Consider the following 12,324-nt stretch of genomic DNA (forward strand, 5'->3'; position numbering starts at 1 on the left):
GTAACTAAACAACTTCTCAGAGATAGTAGGTTTTGTAAACAAGGCACAAATATTTGACATTCCAAAAAATTTGAGAAAGACATGAAATGGCCATTTGAGTGATTGATACTGTACCTTGTGGATTCCAAAGTGGAGGTTTTTGCATAAATTAACCCTGCTTATTTGGTCAGATGGGTCAGCCACCGCAGTGGCGGCCTTTTGAGCATCAGGGAAACCAGCACCTCTGTTTCTCTGTTTGGCACCAAGCGCAGTATGTGGTGTTAACTGGGAAAGCTATGGATTTCTCAAGGACTCGGGCCTGCTCCGGGTGGACAGGAGTGTGCAGCCTGCAGGAGAGAGCCAAGCCTTTACCTAGGGCAAGCAGACTCGCAGCAGCTTGGAGCTGGGGACACCTGCAGACACCTTCCCATGATGGGTTTGATTTGCCCAGTCAGTCAGGTTTTGAAGAGTGTTTGGGAACTGATGGCAGCGTTGGAGCAGGAGTGCGGCTCTCTTGGTCCCAGTCCTCTGTTTTCCGCAGCTCCACCTGCCGTCACTGTAGGACCGTGCTTCCCAGGGCTGATAAGGACTCAGTAACGTTTTCTTACTTCCCCTAGTGATACCTAATATTCTGTTTATTAAGTAGTTAGATCCAAACTACTTGACGAGTATTTTTGTCCTAACAACCTAGTAGCTGTTTGAAAAAGTAATATGTATACATTGAGAGAATTTTTTATCTCATGCTTAAATAGCCCCAATTATTTATTATGGGATGTGGGTACCTGAGCAGTACCTGGGCACTGCTCAACTTTTCAATCTGCACCTCCTTTCCTTTTCTACATGGATTTTTCACTTGCCTTTTATTGCAACAGTCGCTGAAAACCCAGCTGGAAAGATACGTCCTTGAAAGGGCTGTAGTACTGTCTAATGCTGAGTTCACATGTTGGCTCACAGAGGTTGAGTAGTGCTGTGTCCCTCTCAGATGTAAGATGCTCTGCGGTGCTCCCTTAACTTTGCTGCCGCCTCCCTGGTGCCTCCGTGCACAACAGCCATAAGCTGTTGCTCTCTTGAATACTTGAGTGCACAATTGTGAATACTTGAGAGCGCACAGCCTCAGCCATTGGTGTATGGGAAGCAACTGGCATCCTGCCTAGACTAGAAAGCATTGCAGCTCACGTCCTATGCTACGTGGCTGCACGCCAGGTACTCACCAGTATGGCTGCTGTCATAAAGCAAGTCTCTCAATTAGTAGAGTCTTTATAGTACTTTGTAATGAGATGAAGAATGATCATGAAAATCTTTTGAACCACACAGAGGTATACTGGCTACCTCATGCATAGGCACAGATTTTTCTTTTACTAAAATAAAAGCATCCCAGATTTGGTGACCCTTTTCTGTGATGGCTCATTACTCAGCCTTCCGAAGTAAAGGTGGCATTTAACATTAAGTGAGAAACTAACTCACCTTATATGGATTTTTTAAACACTTTTTTGTTAAAAATGCAACACCTTCTTGTTAGCCTTCACGAACAAGTGATTGACATCCAGGACGATGGTAATTGATCAGCTGGGTTTCAACAAAGACCTTCCATAATCAGAAGTTTTTAAAAATTAGTATGATTTAATACATGCCGCTGATGATGCAGTTCTTTTGGTTCAGTGTGCCTTTGTGAATTATCTTTTTCATCGATTACAGCCATTAAACCAAGCGTCAAACACAACAATTTAGAATCAATTGTTTTCTCCCCAAATGTAAAAGAAAGGATTAAGTGCATAATGTAGCATTTTCAATCCTGTTGCTCACACTTATGAGAGCCAAAAAGATTTTTGTGTCTTTAATGAAGTATTTTTAAATATTTTTCTTTTGTTTTATCTTCTACTTAAAAATTTTTCTTTCTGGTGGCTGTCCCCATGGCCAGATGATTCCTGTGCTCCACTTCGGCAGCCTGGAGTTTGCTGGTTCGGATCCTGGGCACAGACCTACACACTACTCATCAAGCCATGCTGTGGTGGCGTCCCACATAGAAGAACTAGAATGACTTACAACTAGGATATACAACTGTCTACTGGGGATTTGGGGAGGAAAAAAAAAAAAAAGGAAGATTGGCAACAGATGTTAGCTCAGGGCCAATCTACCTCACCAAAATAAATAAATAATGAAAATTTTTGTTTCTATGTATATTTGATACTATATGCAATATATTGGTACATAGTACTTAGTATATTTTTAAAATAATTATAAGGCTTTTGAAGGTATATCCTTAAATGTGTGGGGACCACCTTCTAGAATAGGATGTTTGGGAACCGGTGCAGCTCCAGACCAGTGGTTCTCAAGCTCTGCTTGATTGGACCCCTGGGATTCCACTGCAGTCCCTCCAGGGCGCTTTGGAGGGTGAGAACAGTGCTCTGGTGGGTGCCTCTGCTGATCCCTGTTTGTGCCAGCACAGCTCTGTTAATTAGCTTTTTGTTTTTGTTGTATTAGCGTTCCATATAGTATTTGCTTTAAAAAAGCCTGCTGTTGGGGCCCGTCCTGTGGCGCAGTGGTTAAGTGCGCATGTTCCACTTTGGCGGCCCAGGGTCCGCCGGTTCGGATCCCGGGTGCGGACATGGCACTGCTTGGCAAAAGCCATGCTATGGTAGGCATCCCACATATAAAGTAGAGGAAGATAGGCAGGGATGTTGGCTCAGAGCCAGCCTTCCTCAGCAAAAAGAGGAGGATTGGCAGATGTTAGCTCAGGGCTAATCTTGCTCAAAAAAAAATAAAAATAAAAAAGCCTGCTGCCAATGTTTTTCAAGTTCAGAGCCCACTGTTTCAGACGCTCAGTAGCACATGCTTGATGGTTGCAGCTGCCTGCATGGTGGAGGTTTCCTGTGCAGTTGATCCCACTGAGCTTGGCGTAGGCCAGAGGGAAGGCTTCCGAGCCTTTTCAAAGTGAATGGTAAACGTTTGTACCTGCGTCCTCTCTTTCCAAGAGGCTGAGATTTTTCCTCACTTAATGATTGAACTTCTAGCTCTTCCATCAGGCCTCCTCCAGTGACTGGAGGAGGTGAAACAGGTTCCCAGGTTCCCCAGCCTTCCCCTTTACTGCCCACGCCATAAGCACTGTAGTCCTTTGTCTGTGCACAGAAGTCTAGTTGTTCAGTGTTTGATTGTGTGCATGTAATTAGCATGTGCACCTGGGTCACCTTGTTCCTGAAACAGTGGGCGTCTTGGTTGTTAAACTCTCTTCGCATCTGTTCCGACCCTGGCATTGCTCTGACATACTGAACAAACACATGGGACAAGGCGCACAGTGTTGCCTCCTTCACTCTGCTGGCTTCCAGCCTGACGTCGTAGGTAATCCAGGTGGGTTCTGAAAGCTTTGTGCCAGGACCACGTTAGCCTGTTCTTGCACAGTCTCTTTTTTGTCTTAATGCTGCACACTCAGTTTCTATAAAAAGTTGATATAAAGAAACAATTATGAAAAAAACCTTCCATTGCTCTAAAACCTTTTAATAGGAGTATGTATTGTCCATTAATATTGCTTGATTCCCCCCATATAAGGAGCCATTAGGGAGAGATTTTAAAAATATGTATTTTTAGGGAAAAAAATACCTCACCAGAAGAATCGGTAAGCTTCTTCCTTTTAATAACAGTTCTGACATTTATCACATTTCCTCTTCTGCTTTTGTTGCCAGAAAGCACAATGCTCACTGAGAGAGGCTGTGTTATTTCCATGTGATAAAAGGCACTAAGGAACCCAGGGAGAGGGTTGCTGACCCCTCTTTATAGCGGGTGGGTGCTCTGTTAGGCACATATGCTGTCTCATTACAACACTGTCCTCATAAGGTTAGCACGAACCATCCCAAGCCTCACTGGCTGTGTCTGTAAAATGGGCATCAGTCCCCTGCCCAGGTTGGGGCCGCTGGTGGGTGGTAGAGCTGGGATTGGACCTTCGGTTCTTCCTTGAAGAGGCTGCTTTTCCTTTACCGTGTGATGCCTCACGATGAGCACATCAGTTTCTTCCTCCCTTCCAAGGCCCTGATTTTCCGTTTCATGAAACTTTTTGCACATTTGCATTTTTTTCAAGACTTCTTTAAATCCCTTGTAGAAAAGTTGGGGTCACATTAAGTAAATGACTTTACATATCATTGAAGATACCAGTTAGCCTGAAGGGCAGCAGTAGGGGAGGGGACCTCCAGTAGGCTCTTAGAGAGGAGAGTTCCAAGTCTTCGATAGGCTTTAAGAAAATTTCAGATATGCCCTTGAAAACGAGTGCCTAGTGAACATGGCCTTCTGCTTTACTATCGCTGAAAACACTTGGAAGATTCCACTGGTAAATCTAAGAAGGATAATTTTGCTTTAAGGAGTTTTCAAACGTTGGTACAAAGTGTGACTGAGTTTGTCTTTCAAAAGAGCATGTTAATATGAAAATATTTTCCTTGAGATCAGTTGTATCAATTTCTACTCAGATAAATTACACACTGCATTTTTTACTTTTCAAAGATGAGTTAACCTGCAGCTGGACATGATCTTATATATGGAGAATCCTAAGGAATGCACAAAAACCTATTACCGCTAATAAATGACTTCAGCAGGATTACAGGATACGAGATTAATACACAAAAATCAGTTGTATTTCTACATACTAGCATTGAACAATCCAGAAATGAAATTAAGAAAACAATTACACTTATAAAGCACCAAAAAAGAACAAAATACTTAGGAATACACTGAAAACTACAAAGCATTGTTGAAAGAAATTAAACAAGACCTAAATAAATGGAAAGATATCCTGTGTTGATAGATTGGAAGACAACATTGTTAAGATAGCAATACTCCCCAAATTGATCTACAGATTTAACTTGGTCCCCATCAAAATCCTAACTCACTTTTTGCGGGAATTGACGAGTTGATCCTAAAATTCATATAGAAATATAAGAGATACAGAATAGCCAAAGCAGTCTTCAAGAGAAAAGAGGAAAGTTGGAGGACTTACATTTCCAATTTTCAAAACTTAACTACAAAGCTACAATAATCAAGAGTGAGTGAAACAAGCTTAAGGATAGACATATAGATCAACGGAATAGAATTGGAAATTCAGAAATAAACCCTTTTACTTATGGTTAAATTATTTTGACAAGTGTGGCAGAACAATTCAATGAGGGAAAATAATCTTTTCAACAAATGATGTTGAGATAACTGAATATTTATCCGTATGCAAAAGAATAAAGTTATACCTGACATCACACCACATACAAAAATTAACTCTGAATGGAGTGGAGACCTCAATGTAAGAACTAAAACTCTTATAAGAAAACAGGGATAGGGGCTGGCCCGGTGGCGCAGCAGTTAAGTTCATATGTTCCGCTTCTCGGCGCCCCGGGGTTCGCCGGTTTGGATCCCAGGTGCGGACATGGCACCGCTTGGCAAAAGCCATGCTGTGGTAGGTGTCCCACATATAAAGTAGAGTAAGATGGGCATGGGTGTTAGCTCAGGGCCAGTCTGCCCCATCAAAAAGAGGAGGATTGGCAGTAGTTAGCTCAGGGCTAATATTCCTCACGCACACAAAAAAGAAAACATAGGGCTAAGTCTTTGTGACATTGATTAGGGAATGGTTTCTTAGATATGACACCGAAAGCTCACGCAACAGAAGAAAAAATAGTTAAATTTGACTTCATCAAAGCTAAAGACTTGTGCATCAAAAGCTACTATCCAGAAAGTTAAGACATCCTACTGGTGGGAGAAGGTATTTGCACATCACGTATCTAACAAGAGTCTTATATCCAGAATATATAAAGAATTCATACAACTCAGTAATATTAAGAGAACCCAATTAAAAATGAGCAAAGAATTCAAATAGACCTTTGTTCAAAGAAGATACACAAGTGGCCAATAAGCACATGGAAAGATGCTCAACATCATTAGTCATCAGTAAGTGCACATCAAAACTACAATGATATACCACTTCACGCTCACTAGATTACTGTAATCAAAAAGACAATAACAGATGTTGATGAGGATGGGGAGAAGTTGAAACCGTTATACATTGTTGGTGGGAATGTAAAATGTTGTAGTCCCTTATTTGAGGGGAGCAGGTCCTTCCTCAAAATGTTGAACACAGTTACCATATGATCCAGCCATTCCACTTCTAGTCACATATACCCAAGAGTAATGAAAACATATGTCTACACAAAACTTGTACATGAATGTTCATAGCAATGTTATTCATGGTAGCCAAAATGTGGAAACAGCTCAAATTTTCATAAGTGGATGAACTGATAAGCAAAATGTGGTATATCCGTTTCAGTGAATGTTATTCAGCCATAAAAAGTAGTGAGGTACTGATGCTTGCTTCAACGTGGATGAACCTTGAAAACATGTTAAGAAGCCAGATAGAAAAGGCCACACGCTGTATGATTCCATTTTTATGAAATGTCTAGTGTAGGCAAATCCATAGAGACAGAAATTAGGTTAGTGGTGGCCAGTGGCTGGGGTGGGAGTGGGTGGGGGTGGGAAGAGCAGTGCAAGGATAAGGAATGACTTCTGATGGGTATGAAGTTTCTTTTTGGGTAATGAAAATTTTCTGGAATTAGGTGGTGGTGATGTTTATATAACCTTGTGAATATACTAAAAACCACTGAATTGTCCACATTAAAGAGGTGAGTTTCATAGTATGTGAAATGTATCTCAGAAAAAGAAGAGAATGGACCTTAGGCAAACTGGAAGCCTAATACTGCTGAGGGATGATACTCTACCTGGGAAATTGACCTAGTTTATTCTTACGGGAAAAGCTGGTAACGTAGCCTTATGAGTAATGTGCTGAGGTCATTTTGTCTCAGTTACTTACACCTGGTGATCAGGCAGGTACACACAGCCGGAGCCTCCAGAACATTCAGGTGATACGGAATGGGAGTGGAGGTTGGGAGGATACGAAAACCCTAGTGGGAACGCATGGAGAATTTGGGCTATCTGGGAAGGGGAGCGTGCTGCTTTGTGTTTACTTTGTGTAGCTGTCGCCATGAGATTCCATATCCTTTACCATTTAAGAAACTGATACCCTCAAGAAAAAAAAAGTAAATTTGCCTAAATATATCTGAACATCTCTGCTTTGTTCGATAAAATTTTCTCCTCAAAAAACAGCATTCTTAAAGGAGAAGGAGGAGTCTATGTAATGGACTGGCATGGTGCCCAAAACGTGGTTGGCAGTCACTAAATGGTTATCATCAATAAACATCTAATTATGACGGCTTGCTAAGAGAAACAGAGCCAGTAGGTAGACTCTGGGTCCTCTGCAGGTTGACGCGGAGCGTGTGGGTCTGATTCTGTCTGCGACCCTTCCAAGCTGACCTTCCCTTGATTGGGCTTGTACTAGGTAAGCCACTGCCCTTGCTAACAAGACCTGGGGCTGGCCTGCTTACCTGTGTTGTATTAGGAGTGCATGCCATCGAGAGGAATAAATCTTCTTTTTGAAAACTGTTACCATATTTAATGCTCTTTTTTGAGGGCTAGGAATCTCTATAAAGTATTATTTCAGAAACAAAAATATTTTTAGAAGAATTTCTAGGACAAGCCACCATAAGGAAATTTGTAACCAGATTCCTAAATACGAATTTGGTATTGAAAAAGCAGGAATACTGTGAATGTGAAAGCAACTCCCCGATCCCCATCAATATTGTTTTCCCTAGTCAAACGTTGTCATAAATGTTTGTAGGTTTTATATTTCACTACCATTTGTTTGCTTGGGCTCTCTTAATTTATTTTATGCTTTATTTTCTTAATGATTTTGGCCATCAAAATGGAAAAAAAAAATCCAAGAGGATTAAAAGGGTTTTTTTAAAATATAGTGGAGAACAGATGTAAATTCTTTAAAGTAACCACTCATCCAGTCCCTGAAATAGAATCCTAAAAATACGGCTAGCCTGCATTCTGACTTACAAGAGTAGAACTTTTGTCCCTGCTATCATGAACTGTGTGAAAGCTTAAGCATTAGTGTGCTGAGGAGAAATGCTTCAACACACTCTCTTCCTGCAGGAGCTTGTTAGATTTTTTTTTTAAACTCCGTTTGGTGGTAGAAATGGTGGGAGTGACAGGGAGGCTAGAAAGTCATGTTTTATGTAGGAGGAGGATGAGGTCATTCCAACAGTATTGCACAGAAATTTAATTTGCTGGAAATTAAAATTGACGTGTAAGATGTTTGTTAAATAGGGGGGTGGTTAAAAAAATTAAGGTATATATAGACAGTGAGATACTATGCAATTATAAAAAAAAAAAAGTGCTGGTATGTACAGCTAGGAAATGAGACAAAAATCTGTTAATTGAGGAGAGCAAACTTCCAGATGTGTACAGAATGCTGCCTTTCGTGCAAAAAAGGGGAGGACGAGACTCTGTCTTCCTACCTGCTCGTCTTTACATAAAAGAAAAGTCTAGGTGAATGCATAAGTAACTAACAAAAAAGGTGATTTTCCATGGGAAAGGTTGCAGTGGTGGGAAACCAGATAGATGAGGGACAAAGGTGGGAGGAAAACTTGTTACTTAATACCTAAAAATAGATATTAACGTATTACCTAGTCACAGAGTTGACTTAACGACTCAAGAGTGAGAGACAGAAGATAGGGATTAAAATGCAGGTTCCCTGGTGAATCCGGGCCTTGCCACCCGCCAGTCGTGTGAGACCTTGCTCACATCCCACTTTGTGCCTTAGTGTTCTCACCCAGAAAGTTAATTCTGGTGAAGCACTTACAACACTGTGTCGTATAATGAGCTGCTTCTGTCAGTAGTAGTAGTAGGAATATTAAAGACCAGTAATTCTTACTGTGTCTCAAGTGTCTGACTTTTTGTCACATTTATAAAAGTATTGGAAACATCCGTTGCTTTCTTTTGTCTCTATAACAGCATGTTTTAACTGAAGTGTCTAATAAATGTATGTGGAGTTGGGGTCTCTGTGTTTCTCTTGGCCTGGTGATGAAGGGCCTGACCTCTGAAATGGACAGAATTGGGATCACATCCCCCATTGCAGCACTTCTCAGCAGTGTGTTCCTTGTTAGGTACTGTAAGAGATGCAGAGATGTTTGCATTGAATTGAATAGGTTGCCTTGATGGGGAAGGCACTGTCCTGAAGTCTCCATTGAAGATGCTGTCTTCTGAAAGACTAGGAAGGGCGATCATTCGTTCTTTCATTCATTTTAGTGTTAATATCTCTGGTCTAGATCTGCACTCAGGCAGATCCTGGTTTACGTCGCTGTTACTAGAACAGTCTGGAGAACCACGTGCTCGAGTGGGCTTCTGCACTGGGTCTGGGACTATCCAAGGCAAGCTCCCCGTGAGAACCAAACCCATGGTTTCATTCTAGAATCAGTTAATGATTCTCTGAGCTGAGAATGACTAGTGCAGATTATCTGCTGAGGTTTGGGCTCATATGAGAGATGGGAGTCAAAGCTATCCCTTTGTTTCCTGTTCCTTGTTGTCTAATTGGTCACCAGTTAGGGACAATATCTGATTAGTTAAAAGTTGGCCAGTGCGAGCAGCTCACCATCTGTAGGACCTGTCCTTTGAGGCGTGTTCTGTGATGGGGATGACTCCTGTGGTTGATTGCGTCTTGTAGCAATCTTCCAGAATACCTGACTCAGGTTACATGCACTTGTAAGGTACCTGACTGTGCCTAGGGACAGGGCCCGTCTCAAGGAAATAAGGCACAAAACTGGCTCTGTTAACTTGAAGGGAAAATATATTATGCCCTGATCGCCGTGGTAGAGATGATTATATTCATTTGTAGGTGAAATCGAGGTACGGTGGTGAAGGCCCTCAGCCGAGCAAATCCAGCTGGTCAGTGAGGGACAGGCGGGGTTTGAGTCCAAGCCTCAGGCCCCTCTCGCCTCAGACTCCGTGGGCTCTTTTCCGAGTGGCATCAGTGGTCCGTGGAGTCTGATATAATATCTGAGTGAGTTCATTTTAAATAGTTTTAAATGCTGGGGAAGCATCAACTCAGAAAGGCTGCTATTCTGTATGCCTTGTTTTACATTAATTTTTGAATTTTGAAAGGTTACAAAAATATGATATTTGTTGTTGTAACACCCATACGTTCACATTTTCCCCTGCTCTCTAAAAACAATAGAAACTAAGAGGTTTTGTAGTCAGAACTTTTTTACTTAACAGGATGTTCTATTCGGGTGTTAGTGTGATAGACTGGGAACTCTGCATTTAATCTAACATGACATTATCATCAAGTTCTATATGTCCATAAGTCTGTTGGCATTTTTTGCTCAAGCAGTATTTGCTTTTAATAACTGTGGCCTATGCCTTTTATCCTCAAGACAGCATTTAAACATACCTTTAAAATGTGTATCATATTTTTAAAGTGACATAAACCAATAAAAGTCCCAGTGTCCTTGGTGTGGTTAAGAAGGTAAGACTTATATATTTGCCCAAAATAATATGATTTTTAAAATGTAAATTTTAGAGAGAGCGTTCCAGAGAATGGAGGGCCCCAAGGTGCCTCTAGGCAGTGTAGGGTGGGGGCGGGAGTTCTGGCTTTGGAGCAGGTTTGAATGGTGGCTGTGCTGCTTTCTAATGGACCTCACACAGAGCCTGCCTTTCCTAATCGTGTCATCATGGACTGGGCTGTTACTGATCAAGCAATGACCTGTGTAAGGACATTGCACAGCGCCTCCTGCCACAGGGAGGGGCAGGTGTCTCCCCAGCACTGTTCTCTGTTTCAGGCTGCAGGCCTCGGACCAAGGCTGCAGACAGCATCAGGCGTGTGTAAACTGCTTTTTAAGGTGCTTTTGATGGTGCCCAGCAAGTAACGTTTGTAAAGCAAAGAGGGACTCTTCCCTCCTTTTATTAGTGGATGTCTTTAGTATGTCAGAATAGGTTTTGAAAGTAATGTGTTGAATAGATAAAAATGATAATTCTGTCAGTGATTTTTAAAATATAAATGTGAAAATAGCCAAATGAGCACCACTTCTGCAATCAAACTGGCTTGGGGTTACGTGAAAATTTAAAACTGAAAGCAAAGCCTTTTGTTTTTACATTTTTACTCTTACGGTTACTGTTAAACTGTTTTCACCCATATGTAGAGATGCTCTGGGGAGTAGATGCGGGGTTACTGTTAAACTGTTTTCACCCATATGTAGAGATGCTCTGGGGAGTAGATGCGAGGTGGCGTCCGTCTCACCTCCTTCTCCTTCCCACTGTTGTTTCTTGAATATTTTGCCCAGAGGAAGTGGAGGAAGTGGAACTAGGAGCTACACCCACCATTTTTGAAGAATGTCGCTGTTAAATGTGTAATGACATGTTAGTAGGGATTTTGATTTTTCTTAAAAATATATTCTAAAGAGTTTTATTTATTTGCTCTTGCTTTAATTGTGAAAGCTATTCAGTTTTCAAGAATTGGAGAAGGAGTTAGAGAATTTATGCATTTCATAGTATAATTAAAATACATTTTCAAGCAAATGGGCTTTAGTATGTATACATACTGTTCAGGCCGATCGAATTTACATTTTCTCGTGTTGTGAAACCAGCTTCCTTAGTCCCCATGATTCTGGCTTTTATGTTGGAAGGAGAATACAGGATTAAGGCGGATTACAGTGTTGGGATGATGTCTGACTCCTTGTGTCCTGTGCGCTCCACTTAAAAGTCCTCCAATTCTGGATGTCACTATGGTGACGTTCGCACAACTTGAGTTTGCTGTTGGTGTAGAGCTTAGTGCAATGCCTGTTGGAGTGACAGATGAATCGGTTATCTCCTGAGTCGGGGTTGTGCGTGTGCCTCTGCTTGGAGGTGTGGGGTTCCGGGCGAGGCAGCAGTGCCCCCGCCTGTGAGGATCCCTCCCAGGTAACCAGTGTCTGCGGAGAACATCTGTCTCCTTTCACCGTGCCCCCAGAAAATGTGGATTATGCCTGAGAGGCAGGAGAGTCTGCTGAAAAGAGCGCCATCCTGGGGTTTAATAAGAATAAAAGCAATGTTATTATCACTACCATCTATTGAGTCAGCCTTGTGTTCCAGGCACTGCGAGAGGTGCGTTACTGCCTTATCCCTGATGCCTGTGACTGCAGTTCCTTCCCTAACGCTGCTGTCACTTGCTCTGTGAGGGCGTGAGCTTAAGCCGAGCACCTGCATTCTCTGCATTGAGATGCACACTCCTTTCAAAGGGGGTGGTCTCCCACTGCTGTCTGGAAGGAGAGCTCTGAGCTCTGTGAGATTAAAGGCATCACTGTCTGATGGTAACGGCACATTTTTGACATTCTAAAGTCTGGAAGCACATATTCGGCTTCTGTCTTGGTCCCAGGAGTGGTTGTCTTTCAATGACGAGTGAGTTATTTTCACATGTCAAACGTACAAGGTATTTGAGTGAGGGTTTTCATT

The 12,324-nt window shown here is 41.9% G+C and overlaps 1 protein-coding gene across 10 annotated transcripts in view; it reads left to right on the forward strand.

The window, feature by feature from the left end:
• Positions 1-12,324, forward strand: part of LRRC1 (leucine rich repeat containing 1) — a 126,869-nt gene that overhangs the window by 78,570 nt on the left and 35,975 nt on the right. The gene's annotated exons all lie outside the window — the stretch shown is intronic.

This window comes from Equus caballus, chromosome 20, assembly GCF_041296265.1.
Source record: "Equus caballus isolate H_3958 breed thoroughbred chromosome 20, TB-T2T, whole genome shotgun sequence".
Lineage (NCBI taxonomy): Eukaryota > Metazoa > Chordata > Mammalia > Perissodactyla > Equidae > Equus > Equus caballus.